At 37.4% G+C, this 12,956-nt stretch overlaps 1 protein-coding gene across 1 annotated transcript in view; it reads right to left on the bottom strand.

Moving 5' to 3' along the window:
• LOC117305386 (ankyrin repeat and sterile alpha motif domain-containing protein 1B-like) overlaps positions 1 to 12,956 on the bottom strand; it is a 42,416-nt gene that overhangs the window by 10,229 nt on the left and 19,231 nt on the right. The window lies entirely within an intron of this gene.

The following is a 12,956-nucleotide window of genomic DNA, read 5'->3' as shown; positions in this document are numbered from 1 at the left end:
CAGAAAATTTGGTTTGTTTTAAAAGGTCATTTCTGAGTAATGCTTTTGACAAGGGCCATCGGTTACCATGGTTACTGAGTGACGAATGCCTCCAATTTGAGAGGTGGTCCAGGCGAAAATTCTACGCGAATATTCTACGCAAATTTCTTGGTAACTTGAGGGAGCTTTTCCCATTTCAAAGTTTCAAAGGCATACTATTATATGAATGTGAATAGAACATGTGCTATCTCGGCCGCTTTTTACACTTTCATAAATGAAGTTCTGGAACTTTCAATTTCTATCTCCTCAATATACTCTGCCTAACGAAGACATTTCATCCAACGAGCTGTATTTTCCAAATTATATTTTGTACTGTCAATAACTAATTTAAACTACCTACTTTTCATTTACAGTTAATTTCGACATCCTACCGACAAATGCTGGGCTACAAATTGTATTTTTCAGCAACTAAAGATAAAGGCCTGTAAATGTTCTCTTCCGAAAAATATTTTAAGCCAAAAGCTGAAAATAGGAAGTTCCACCATCCCTTTAATTCCAACCTACAGGTGCAAATTAATGCGCAGGTAAAATTCAACTCTATCATCGTTATGGAAACAGGGGATTTTAAACAGTCAAATAAAAGCAGCTCTTCACAGTGTAAAATATTCGGCTGGACCGCCTCTCAAAGTGGAGGCATTCGTCACTCCGTAACCATGGTAACCAATTGCCCTTGTCAAAAGCATTACTCAGACTACATTACTGTTTACTCCTTTATCATGTAGTTGTAGTCAGTGAAGGTATTTATGTATTTTGTTCGTGCAGATATGATAATCGTACCATGGCGCGGACAAATTTGGCCCAATTTATGACTGGGAATTTACGGAGAGCGATTTCATCCATGAAATTTTGCATCAAAGTAAAATATTTAGACATTTTGAGTGTTCTGCACACTGAATGGAACAAAATTGAGAACAAGTAGCAGAAGATTTTTAAGTAGATTTTTGTTCACTCAGATATGATAGTTCAAGCCTGTAAGCATAAAAACTTGCTAAGCACAGAAAAATCTTGTTTTTAAGCAAGATTTTCAAACTGGTTACCAGCCAAAATTCCCTACCAAGTTTGCATTGTTGTAACTCGTGCCCCACTATGTAATGTTTGCTTGACAATGAAATTTGCTAAGAGCAGTTTTATCTGTTTAACAACTTTTTGAAATCGGGCTGCAGACTTATGTTCAAATGACAGAATACACAAACATTTCCAGAGGCAAAACACGACATGGAATGGGGATGGTTTACACTTCAGCTTTGACACTCGCAAATTTGACCACCTCTCTGATAATGTAGCTGACATTTCAGATATGCTGACCTGTCAACTGAATGTAGAGGGGGAGAGTTGAAGACAAACAGATCAAGAAAAAGATAAACAGACCAAGAAAAAGATAAACAGACCAAAAAAAAGATAAACAGGCTAAGAAAAAGATAAACAGGCTCAGAGAAGATAAACAGCACTTTGTTTTATACTTGGTTATTTAACTTTTACTTTCATTTTCTATGCTTCGTAAATGTGCAATTTTTCTGGGGACTTTTTTCTTGTCTTTTCGATCACACCATTTATTCAACATCACATGAATGTTGAGAATCTTTGAATAATATACAAATGCTACTTTAGAGATGTTGAAACTCTCTGTTTAGATTATAGCTGTAAAATACACAGCTCCATCTGATTTATGATTTCAGATCTTCACCTTTACATCGCAGAGATACCAACATACTCCAGGGGCCAATGTCATAGAGCTGCTTGAACACGAAAAGTAGCTAAGCACAATGAAAGTATGCTTACCAGAATAAGGTTACCAGTCAAACTACAAGTACATGTTGTGCCTGGCATCCTGCTCATTTCTACTTAGCGGGAAAATTTTAAACAGCAGCTCTATGAAATTTCCTATTTCACAAAGCTACTTAAGCAGAGAATATTGCTTAGCAGAAATGAGCAGGATACCAGTCACAGGTTGTAAATGTTATATGCTATTTTGGCTGGTAACCATATTCTGGTAAGCACCGTTTTGTTGTGCAGAAAAGTAGCTTAAATCAAAACCTAAGCTTCTTTGAATTTGAGCTAAGCTAAGTTACATGTTGAGGCTCCATTCCATAACACAAATAGTATTCTATCTGAAAGTATGCACAGACCCTTCTAAAATAAATAGTAAATTATATTCTAACTATTCTTAATTTAAATAATATATTTTTTTCTCTAATGAACAACAAAGCACATACCTGTAACATCACCAGTATGGTAAAAATTTTCAGCTGTTCCAAACTAGATCCTTGGACAATCTATTTAAAACACGACCATCAAAAACACAACTCCCTTGAAAATACCACCTCTCAAAATCCAGATGTGTACAAAACAAATCCTCCAAAACCACCATCTCCATACAACCCACAACTACAGACTGAAATCAACCGCATTGTTGCAACGAACACACACAGCAATCAATTGTGAAGGAAATATAATAATATCCACGACCCTGATGACATCACAAACAAACAACCTAACGATAACGTCTTAATTAAAGCTTCTCCTTCCCCCACTCGCACCATCCGAGGCTACGCACGTTGATATGTCCATTAATTTCCGGTTAATTGAACAGTGTCGTGCGGTACAGCTGAACCTACAATCAATTGCTGATTACGACTGCTACAAGTCCAAGGGAGCAGGGCCCTGTTCCATAGAGCTGCTAAGCACAAAACTTTGCTTAGCATGAAATTTCTTCCTTGATAAAAACAAGATTATCAACCGAATTTCCACGTGATTTTCAGAACAAGCAAACAACAGCTGAATACCAGTAACAAGCAATATGCAACAATGGAAATTTGGCTGGTAATCCTGTGTTAATCAAGGAAGATATTTCATGCTAAGTAAACTTGTGTGCTTAGCAGCTCTATGATGTTGGGCCCAGCTGTCAACACAATCAAACACTGATTATGGCTACTACAAGTCCAAGAGGGCAAGCAATAACTGGTTTTTGATAACAAAATTTCGTTGGCCAAGGTGATTTGAATATCAGTAAGGGCAGATGGTACTACTTTAAAGGGTAGGTTTGACGCTAGATTTCTTGAAAAATGGCATGACAGAGCCTCTGACATTCAGGGTGATTTTATACAACAAGCAGGGAGAATCATATTAATATGAATAATGATAATAATAATAATAAAATACTAATAACAAACTCTTATGTTTTACATTAACCGTATTAATGCGCTTTACATTAGTGCCCTGGTCATTGGGTCAATAACATTCCTTTAGTCTTTCTCAGCTCCCTGGTGGCGTATACAACCCCGGGCAACCAGTGATGTTTTCACCCCAGGGTTACGGAGAAGCAAACATAGTAAAGCATCCTGCTAAAAGTGTCACAACCAGGACCCGAACCCACACCCCAATGACTTAACCACCAGAACTTGAATACGGCGCTCTTAACCACTCGGCCATGACACCCTTATACTACAAATAATGAGATATTTATTTTACTAAAAACGTATCAGTACTTATGCATTTCCTCCAACGCTTTGAAATGCAAATAAACATCTCTTCTCAAGAAAATTCAAATAAACTTCCTACAAAAATAAATATTTCATACGTAAATATTTCAATATTTGTATCAGTAGAAGCAGTTTCACTTCCACAAACTCAATGAAAAATAGTTTACCATTTCAACATCAGATTATCTTTCCGCAGATTATTCCCACAGATGTCAAATACACGACTTCCAAAAAGAAGCCTCACATAGAAACATCAGGTCGTTGTTAACAACGATGCTCCTTGCTACCGCCTCCTCAAGACACAGCAAACGTCTTCATTCCCGATGTCAAACCGTTCTCTCCAACTCTAACCCTCCTTCAAAGATATCGATTCCTAGCGTATAATTCACGTCTCATAAATATTCACTGCATAACTAGGGACTGGTTGCCGAGGGCGTCTGGAATAGTCCAACCATTTGGGAATTCCGCTGGGGAGGCTCCTTAAAGGCACAGTTGTACCATTTCTTAAAGGCACTGGATACTAATGTAATTACTCAAAAATAATTACTCAAATTGTTAGCATAAAAATTTACTTGGTAACACGCAACTGAGAGCTGTTGACAGCATAAAACATTGTGAGAAACGGCTCCCTCTAAAGTAGTGTAGTTTTTGAGAAAGAGGTACAAATTTCTCACTCAAATATTTGAATATGATACGAGACTTCAGGCCTGAAGCCTATTTTAGGCATCTAAAATCACACAAATTTATTCTACAAGGGTGTTTTTCCTTTCCTTATTCTCTTGCAACTTCTATGACCGATCGAGCTCAAATTTTCACAGATCTGTTATTTGATGCATATGTTGAGATACACCAGGTGAGAAAACTGGTCTTTGACAATTGCCAAAGGTATCCAGCCGTCGATTTCACAAAACTCTTCCTAACTTAAGACTAATCTTAGGACTTAAGACGAGTCCCAACCCCGCACTGTAGCATGCAGACCTTAAGATTAATCCTAAGTTAGGACGAGTTACTCGTCCTAACTCGAGATAAGACGAGTCCTAACTCTTTGTGAAATCGACGGCAGTTCCTTTAAGATGACACTGTGTGGGTATTACACAGTGATTCACACACTCAAAGATATGGCTTTGCATTTGAGACTTTCGCTGTATCAACTTTCCTCTTGATCTCTCAAATTCATTTTAACGAAGTGTTGGTTTCGGAAGTATTAGTGTTGGTTGTCATTCTTGGTGAATTAGGAGGGGGGGGGGGGGGGGGTTGATCGATAAACATTGAGGTGAGGTTCTGACACCGGAGGATACTTATGGTACATAAGTAAGCTGTGATTTAATAGCTTCTGACTGGATTTGGATTTTCGATTTAGATATATATTCTCAACGCTCTTTTTAGAGCCAAACAAAAGAGAGAAGACAATGACGTAAATTCAGTTTAATATGTGGGAGAAAAACCCAAAGAAAATTATTTCAGGGAAAACCCACGCAGTGAAGTTGGGACTGATAACCCAATTTCACATAGTGCCCCCGGTAGGATTCAAACCAGGGTCCCAGAGGTGGAAGGCGAGGCAAGACAACACTACACTAACCTGATTGCCATTTGATTTGCAACCCAAACAAAAGCATTGTATTACTATTATATACAAGGCTATAGAGAGCTCAGTTGGTAGAGCGCAATCATGTTAATCTGGAGGTTGCAGGTTCAATAAAATGACATTTTCAGAAGTTTTACAATATCTTGAAAACCAACACCCAGCTCTCGAACTTACAATAATTCCCCAAATCAATGTTTTACCTTTGCCACCATACATCTTCTTTCACTCATGACGTTGAAATAAAACCCCCAACAAATCCAGAAAAACAGACAGTACAGAAAAAATAAATCCATGAGAATCGGAGTCTTGTGCTTCCAGGTCCAAGACACCATACAGTTTCGGTCACTCATGACGTTGAAAGAAAAAACCCACACAAATCCAGAAAAACAGCATTTTCAGAAAAATAAATCCATGAGAATCTGAGACTTGTGCTTCCAGGCTTTCAAAGAAAACAAAACTCTTCATGGTGGTTTAGAGTCCCCTTGGAAATCAAAAACCAGAGTTCTTTGTCCATAAACTGTATCCAGATTGAATGGAACACAACAGGTCTATAAGCCTCCTGTAGCAAAACCAAAACCTTTCTCACTTGTTCAGACTCAAAATGTCAGTGAATTCCCTGGGTAGGAACAATGCATTGGATGAAGCTCTTATTACAAGACTTTTCCAAATTACCCCTGGAGAAAATGCTAGGGACGTACAAGGCTTTTATCCCTTGGGGGGGGGGGAAGACCACAAGAAAACTGGGTGTAGGGGGTAGGGGGGACTTGTTGCCTCAGTGCATTGTATGAGGGCCTCGTGCTTAAAGGCACTGGACACCTTTGGTAATTGTTAAAGACCAGTCTTGTCACTTGGTGTGTCTCAATTCAAATATTTTAGTGAGAAATAACTTCTTTCTTAAAAACTATGTTACTTCATAGAGAGCCGTTTCTCACAATGTGTTGTACTATCAACAGGTCTCCATTGCTCGTTACCAAGAAAGTTTTTTTATGCTAACAATTATTTTGAGTAAAGTACAAATAAGTGTCTAGTGGCTTTAAAGGGAAGGTATATATTATGCTTAGTAATCACTCTCAAAATGAATCGCAATAAAATCTTACTAGGTAAGAAGTGCAACAGCTTTCGCTAGTTTATAAAGCATTCTAAGAATCTTTTCACTTTGAAGTAATGTGGATTATGGAAAAACATATCAGTTTTCATCCCCCAAAATTTGAATATAAGAAGTGTTACTGAGAGTAATGTTTCTCAGATTGTATATTCCCTTTACAAAACATTCTTCCTGTGTGGACATAATTGCACCAAAAGTTTGATAAAAATATCTCCAAAACAAATATTGGGGGGGGGGGAATTGTGAGTGGTAATATATAGAGCTGTCTGTAGCTGTTTGTTATTTCAGCTCAGTCTGCACTATTTAGTTAATCTTTATCTAGCCTTATTTTTTCAACCCCAATCTAAATGTAATTTGCACCTGTTTTTATCATAATCCAATTAGTCAATAATCCTAGCTATTAATTAAGAATCTGACCAATCACTGTCAATCAAGTGGATACAGATTAGGCTGATATCATCATCCAAGAGTACACTTTACTCTCAGTATTGCAAGAGAGTGTAGTCTTTCTACCAGCAGTGTTCAGCTGCAGTGCTTAAAGACAGTGGACACTATTGGTAATTGTCAAAGACCAGTCGTCTCACTTGGTGTATCTCAACATATGCATAAAATAATAAACCTGTGAAAATTTGAGCTCGATTGGTCAACGGAGTTGCGAGATAACTATGAAAGAAAAAAAACACCCTTGTCACACGAAGTTGTGTGCTTTTAGATGCTTGATTTCAAGACCTCAAATTCTAAACTTGAGGTCTCGAAATCAAATTCGTGGAAAATTACTTCTTTCTCGAAAACTATGTCACTTCAGAGGGAGCCGCTTCTCACAATGTTTTGTACTATCAACCTATCCCCATTGCTCGTTACCAAGTGAGGTTTTATGCTGATAATTATTTTGAGTAATGATCAATAGTGTCCACTGCCTTTAAGAGCAGGGCCCAATTTCATAGAGCTGCTTAAGCACAAAAAGTAGCTAAGCCCAACAATATTATGCTTACCAGACTAAGGTTACCAGTCAAAGTACCGTGTCATTTGTGACTGGTATCCTGCTCATTTTTCCTGCGTATGAAGCTTTGAAGCAGTAATTATTCTCTGCTTAAAGGAATGTTACAGAATTGATACAATGAAGAGGAAAGGTCTAGTCGCAACTACTGACTCAAGATATTCATCAAACTTCCATCAATAAAAGGAAAAACCGATGATCTGGCCTTGATAACCCATTATTAAATTGCTTAATTAAATTTTTACATTCACTCTGTTTATTGGAAATGGGGAGGGAGTTTTCATTACATGTAGGTCTGGGAGTGAAAGCTTCTAGACAAATGGATCTTCAGGGTCATTGTTACAGCAAACATATTAAATATTAATGTAATAAAATCAAGAGATATTTACAAGCTTACTACCCCCCCCCCCCCCCCAATCACCCCGTATTAACCACCACTTCTTTTTAGCACCATCACTATTTAACAAGAAATTGGCGAGCTCAGATAGTGTTTACCGCAAACCTCTCTCAGTAACCAAGAGTAAGCACCCCTCCCATTCCTCTTGGATTTGGCTGGAAAATACTTGATAATTCAAATCGAGGGAAGTCGATTTCAACTTACAATTCATGATTGTCACGCCATCAATTAAATCCAACACCCCAAGCTCCATGCTAAGTAAACATCTCGACACCATATACTCCAGTAAAAACTCCTCAACTTTTTTCACTCCTGTCATCTTGCGTCAACCTCCAAATCAACAATCCATTTGTCTAGCCTCACAGATCAGAACCGGCTTACAAGGACAAATTTGTTACCCCCCAAAAATAAAAAAAACTACATGCCGCGCTCCAGTCACCTGTTCCTTTGAAATGACTCACTGATCCAATCAGTCCGATTATTGTTATGCATAAATGACTGACAGGTATGCCATATTCTAGTTTGTTTAGCTTTTCAGTTTCTTTTATGCATTTGTTTTGTTGTGTTGGGGCAGTCGGAAAGTTACACAAACAGGGGTTAATGGAGCATACAGGGGCACTGAATGGATACCGGTGTGCGGGTTACCGATGAGTGTGCACATACAACGGATTCTGGGAATTAGCTTCTGCGGGTGTCGCAGTATAAAATTGTTTTGTCTAGGAAGCATAAGGGAATTTCTATTATACATGTATCCTAGAGCTGGTTGATAACGTGTTTGTATGGACTAGATCGTCACGGTTTGTTGGAGCAGACGGCATTCAAATGCTAATATTGAGTTCAACGACATTGATAGACGGGGCAATGTGAAAGGAATGCTTGATCACTGACAGTGGTTTTTCAGGCAATGTTTTCTTCGTATTCTTATTCAATGCAAACTCAACTTTTATTTTGGTATTTTTTAGGTATGCTTTTTATGATTGCTGTCAAGAGAATTCAAATTATAAAAGTTTGGGTTGAACAAAGAAAAAATTGACTATAGCAGGATTTGCACGAACGACCTCCGGATTAACGTGCCGCGCTATCCTACAAACTTAGTTATCTACCTCTTTATTGGCAATCTCCCTTTTTCATCAATATCTTTGTTCATTGGTGCCACTCAGAAACCATACAACATGTAGCTAGGGATCACACCAAAGTTTTCGATACAATCTGGGAAGTGGAAGCCAGGGATTACCAAACGGGACACAACTTTTGAAATTTCAAACATCAAATAATAAACCCAGAGAAATCTGACTAGGTCAATTTTAATTTTGTTACAATCTATGTACGAAGAACTTCATGGTAATTGTATGGAAGGATAAAGCTATTGACCACAAACAATTTCTAAGCCTAATATTTTGCTTAGGAAAAATAAGTTACCAGCCGAAATGTGTATTATAACTTGTGACTGGCACCCCGCTAATTCTAATCAGGAAAATTAGCTAAGCAAAATTTCCTGGAAAACAATGTGGCCCCTTTCGGTCCGAGTAAGAACCTGTATTCATTATCATTATTGAACACGAGGAACAAGACAGTTTTGCAGGTGAACCAGTATCACCTTTAAAAAACCCATTAATCTGTGCATGGAGGTCTATTTCTATCTCCATGATCCATGTCAATGTCAGACGTTTGAATTAAGTTCATGGAATGGGTATAAAGGCAGTCGATTAACGTGTTGGAATGTTGCTTGAATGACACACCTCCGCTTTCTTCACATGAATGAAATCCACTCATTATGGGCGTCAGTGGGCGACACTATTTTCTGGGTAGCTTGTGGAATGATTTTAACTATATTGTTACTGTTTGAACAAACAAAAAATAAGAAATACAATTATCTCTGCTGTTTATGTGTGGTATAAATCAGCAGGGTTTACAAATATTTTTGAGACTCAAGTTTAACATTTGAATAACATTTTTTTTTACAAAGATGTTGAATTGAAGGGAAAACACAAAAACCCCTGACTTGTCTTTTCTTGAGTAAACTCAAGAAAAGACAAGTTGATAAAACTGTGTTCTAATTTTAATTCTAGTCTAATCTCTGCTCCGGTAATGATTCTGAGCTCTTCCAAGTCCTGCGGTCTTTTAAATTTTTCCGCCGAACTGACCAAAAGATATTCATGAATTTAGGAACTGAAAACTTTGTACCTGTCCTTAGTTACTATTCACTGACTTTAAAGAAACAGATTGATGTGAAGAACACAGTTCTTAATCCTAACTAATGGACTCAAAAGAAAGCAGATTGACAAAGACAGTCCATAGTAACTATTTCCTGAAAGAAAGAGATTGGTGTGCAGAACACCAGTCCTTAAAGGCAGTGGACACTATTATTAGCATAAAACCTTTCTTGGTGACGAGTAATGGGGAGAGGTTGACGGTATAAAACATTGTTAGAAACGGCTCCCTCTGAAGTGCCATAGTTTTCGAGAAAGAAGTAATTTTCCACGAATTTGATTTCGAGACTTCAAGTTTAGAACTTGAGGTCTCGAAATCAACCATTTAAACGCACACAACTTCGTGTGACAAGGGTGTTTTTTCTTTCATTATTATCTCGCAAGTTTTATGACCGATTGAGCTCAAATTTTCACAGGTTTGTTATTCTATGCATATGTTGAGATATACCAACTGTGAAGGCTAGTCTTTGACAATTACCAATAGTGTCCACTGCCTTTAATCCTGATTAATGGATTTAAAAGAAAGCAGATTATCCCAGACAGTCCAGAGTAATGATTAACTGACTGACTTTCCATTCCAAGGTTTCTTAATATTGTCTTGTTAATCAAATCTTTCCGCCTCAGTAAGTTTCTTTCATAAAGTGTCACTGCTGGATTCTTAATTCCCTCTTGCATGACAAGACACGGCTGTAAAATATGCCACTTCATGCATGGAGAAGGAAATATGTAATGCGATCAAGCGGCACTAGGCAGTAGACATGTTTGGTAGCCGTCAAAGACCACGGGTGGATTTCACAAAGAGTTATTATTGACTAGTCTTTTTTTTAATCTTTTTTTTAAATGCAAGTTCGACCAAAACGAGGCTTAAAGCCATTCTAGGTAAAGGGCTACAAGAAAGAGAACATAGACATGCAGAAACTTGGTAGAGCTGAAGGTAGGAATTGATATTCTTCTTAAAAGATGGCAGATCATAGGATGAAGGGAAACATGCACCAGGCAAGGTGTTGCAAAGAGATGCAGTACGAGGGAAAAAGCTACTGGAGTAGCTCTTTATTCTACATATCTCGAGTTAGGACGATTTACTGGACCTAACTTAGGATTAGTCCTAACGACTAGTCCTACATGTAAGTCAGGACTGGTCATAACTCTTTGTGAAACCGACCCCTGTATTCTCACTTGGTGTAGCCCACCATACATGTAAGCACAAAATAACAAATCTGTGAAAATTTGGGCTCAATTGGTCGACAAAGTTGCCTGAGAATAATGAAGAAAAAAAAACGCTTTGTCGCACAAACTTGTCTGCTTTCAGATCAGATTTGAATATTTTAGTGAGAAATTACATTTTTCTCAAAAAATTTGTACTTCAGAGCGAGTCACTTCTCGAAAAAAGTTTTATACTATCAACAGCTCTCTGTTGCTCACTACCAAGTAAGTTTTTATGCTATTGTGTATACACAGGTAAACGTATGTATCATGCTTAGAAAATTTCCTCTTCATAAAATATTTTCTGTCCTTGAAATATAACGTCATACAAAAAATAATTTACCCTTGGAAAAAAATATCACCATGTACATCAATGTACAAACATGTGAAGGGTAAATGCCAAAACTTGATCTTTGGACCCTAGTTCAACCTTGATTTGATTTATAAAAAAATATATATATAAAAAAAAAAAAAAAAAAAAAAAAAAAATAATAATAATAATAATGGTTACATTTACAGGTAAACCGCCCAAGGTGGAGTCATATTTTGGCCCAGAAATTGTCAGGCTATTTTATAAAAAAGTAAACAAAAAACCAAGCCTGTTGTGTCAGCTTTTCATGTTTTCTCAAGAAGTAGACACCATATTCAACCGAAACTCTCACAGATGAAACTTATCCCAGAACATAGTTTTATCTGTTTTTAATCTGTTTTTAATGATACCTGTAAATAGCGGCTATCCGCTATTAGAGATCAATAATAAAAAATAATAAAAATAATAAAAAACATTCTTAATAATTATGCCTATAAATAAGCACAACGTTGACAAATAACAATCGATGACCCTACCTTTAGACTGAGCTGCTCAACACAGTATGTTACAGTAAATTCTAATACTCTTGCCAAGATACAAACGACACAGTAAAATAAACCCCATCTGGAATAAGAAGTAAACTGTGCAGGACTACTTGACACTGAGACATTTTAGGAAACAGGACAGGACGAGGGGCAAAACACAGATGTTACAATAATCAGCTTCCGGTCATTACGTTCTCAAAAGGTTAACTCTTCAAAAAAAAGAAGACAAAAAGGAACTGGAAGACGCTGAGAATTATGCTTGTATTTCGATTCAGAGAGAGCTAGAGCCAAGCTTCACAAAGCTCAGTAAAAAAGCCATGGATGTTTCAAAAGTGAACTTAAAGCAATTATAAATACAAGACCAGATTCAAAATTTGTTGAACAAGCAGATTTATCTCATTTGTCATGCTACTTCGATACCCAACAGAGTTTAAAGATACAAGTATCAGATTCATTGTAAACAGTTTTTACAAAAATCCTGGTGAGAATAAGCATATATATAATCACTTTATTATATAGCGCTTTTCACACCCAAAATTCCTTCTCAAAGTACTTCCAACACTATTACCCCATGGAACGATTTCACAAAGAGTTAGGACTAGTCCTAGCTTAGCACTTGTCCTAGTTGATATGGCTAGTCCTAAGTTAGGATGAGTACCTCGTCCTAGCTCGTTGATATAAGACTAGTCTTAACTCTTTGTGAAATCACTGGTCACTGGGACTGGGCCTTAGTGCGTTCCTGCAGCAGCCACTAAAGCCAGGACAGAGAGTCAAACCACAAACGTTCTCAGAAAAAAAAAACCCCAAAAAACCAATTCCCTAAACCAGTCACCAACAATTCTCACTTTTGTACAGTCATTAAATAGTCACTTTGCCCGTCGATTTTTACAAAGGGACTGAGCTCTTAAGTACCTCAGGCATATACCGCGTTGAAAATCAACATGGACACGAACAGTTTTTTAATTAAGGGAATATTGTCCTTGTGTCCCTGACTACCACAATAACGCCACCAGCTACGATCATTACATATTTACGCACACCCTCGAAATTAAAGTGTATTTATATTAAAGGTTTTACACAGGTTGG

This window comes from Asterias rubens, chromosome 22, assembly GCF_902459465.1.
Source record: "Asterias rubens chromosome 22, eAstRub1.3, whole genome shotgun sequence".
NCBI lineage: Eukaryota > Metazoa > Echinodermata > Asteroidea > Forcipulatida > Asteriidae > Asterias > Asterias rubens.
The sequence above is the reverse complement of the archived record's forward strand: the minus strand, read 5'-3'. Positions and strand labels throughout refer to the sequence as shown.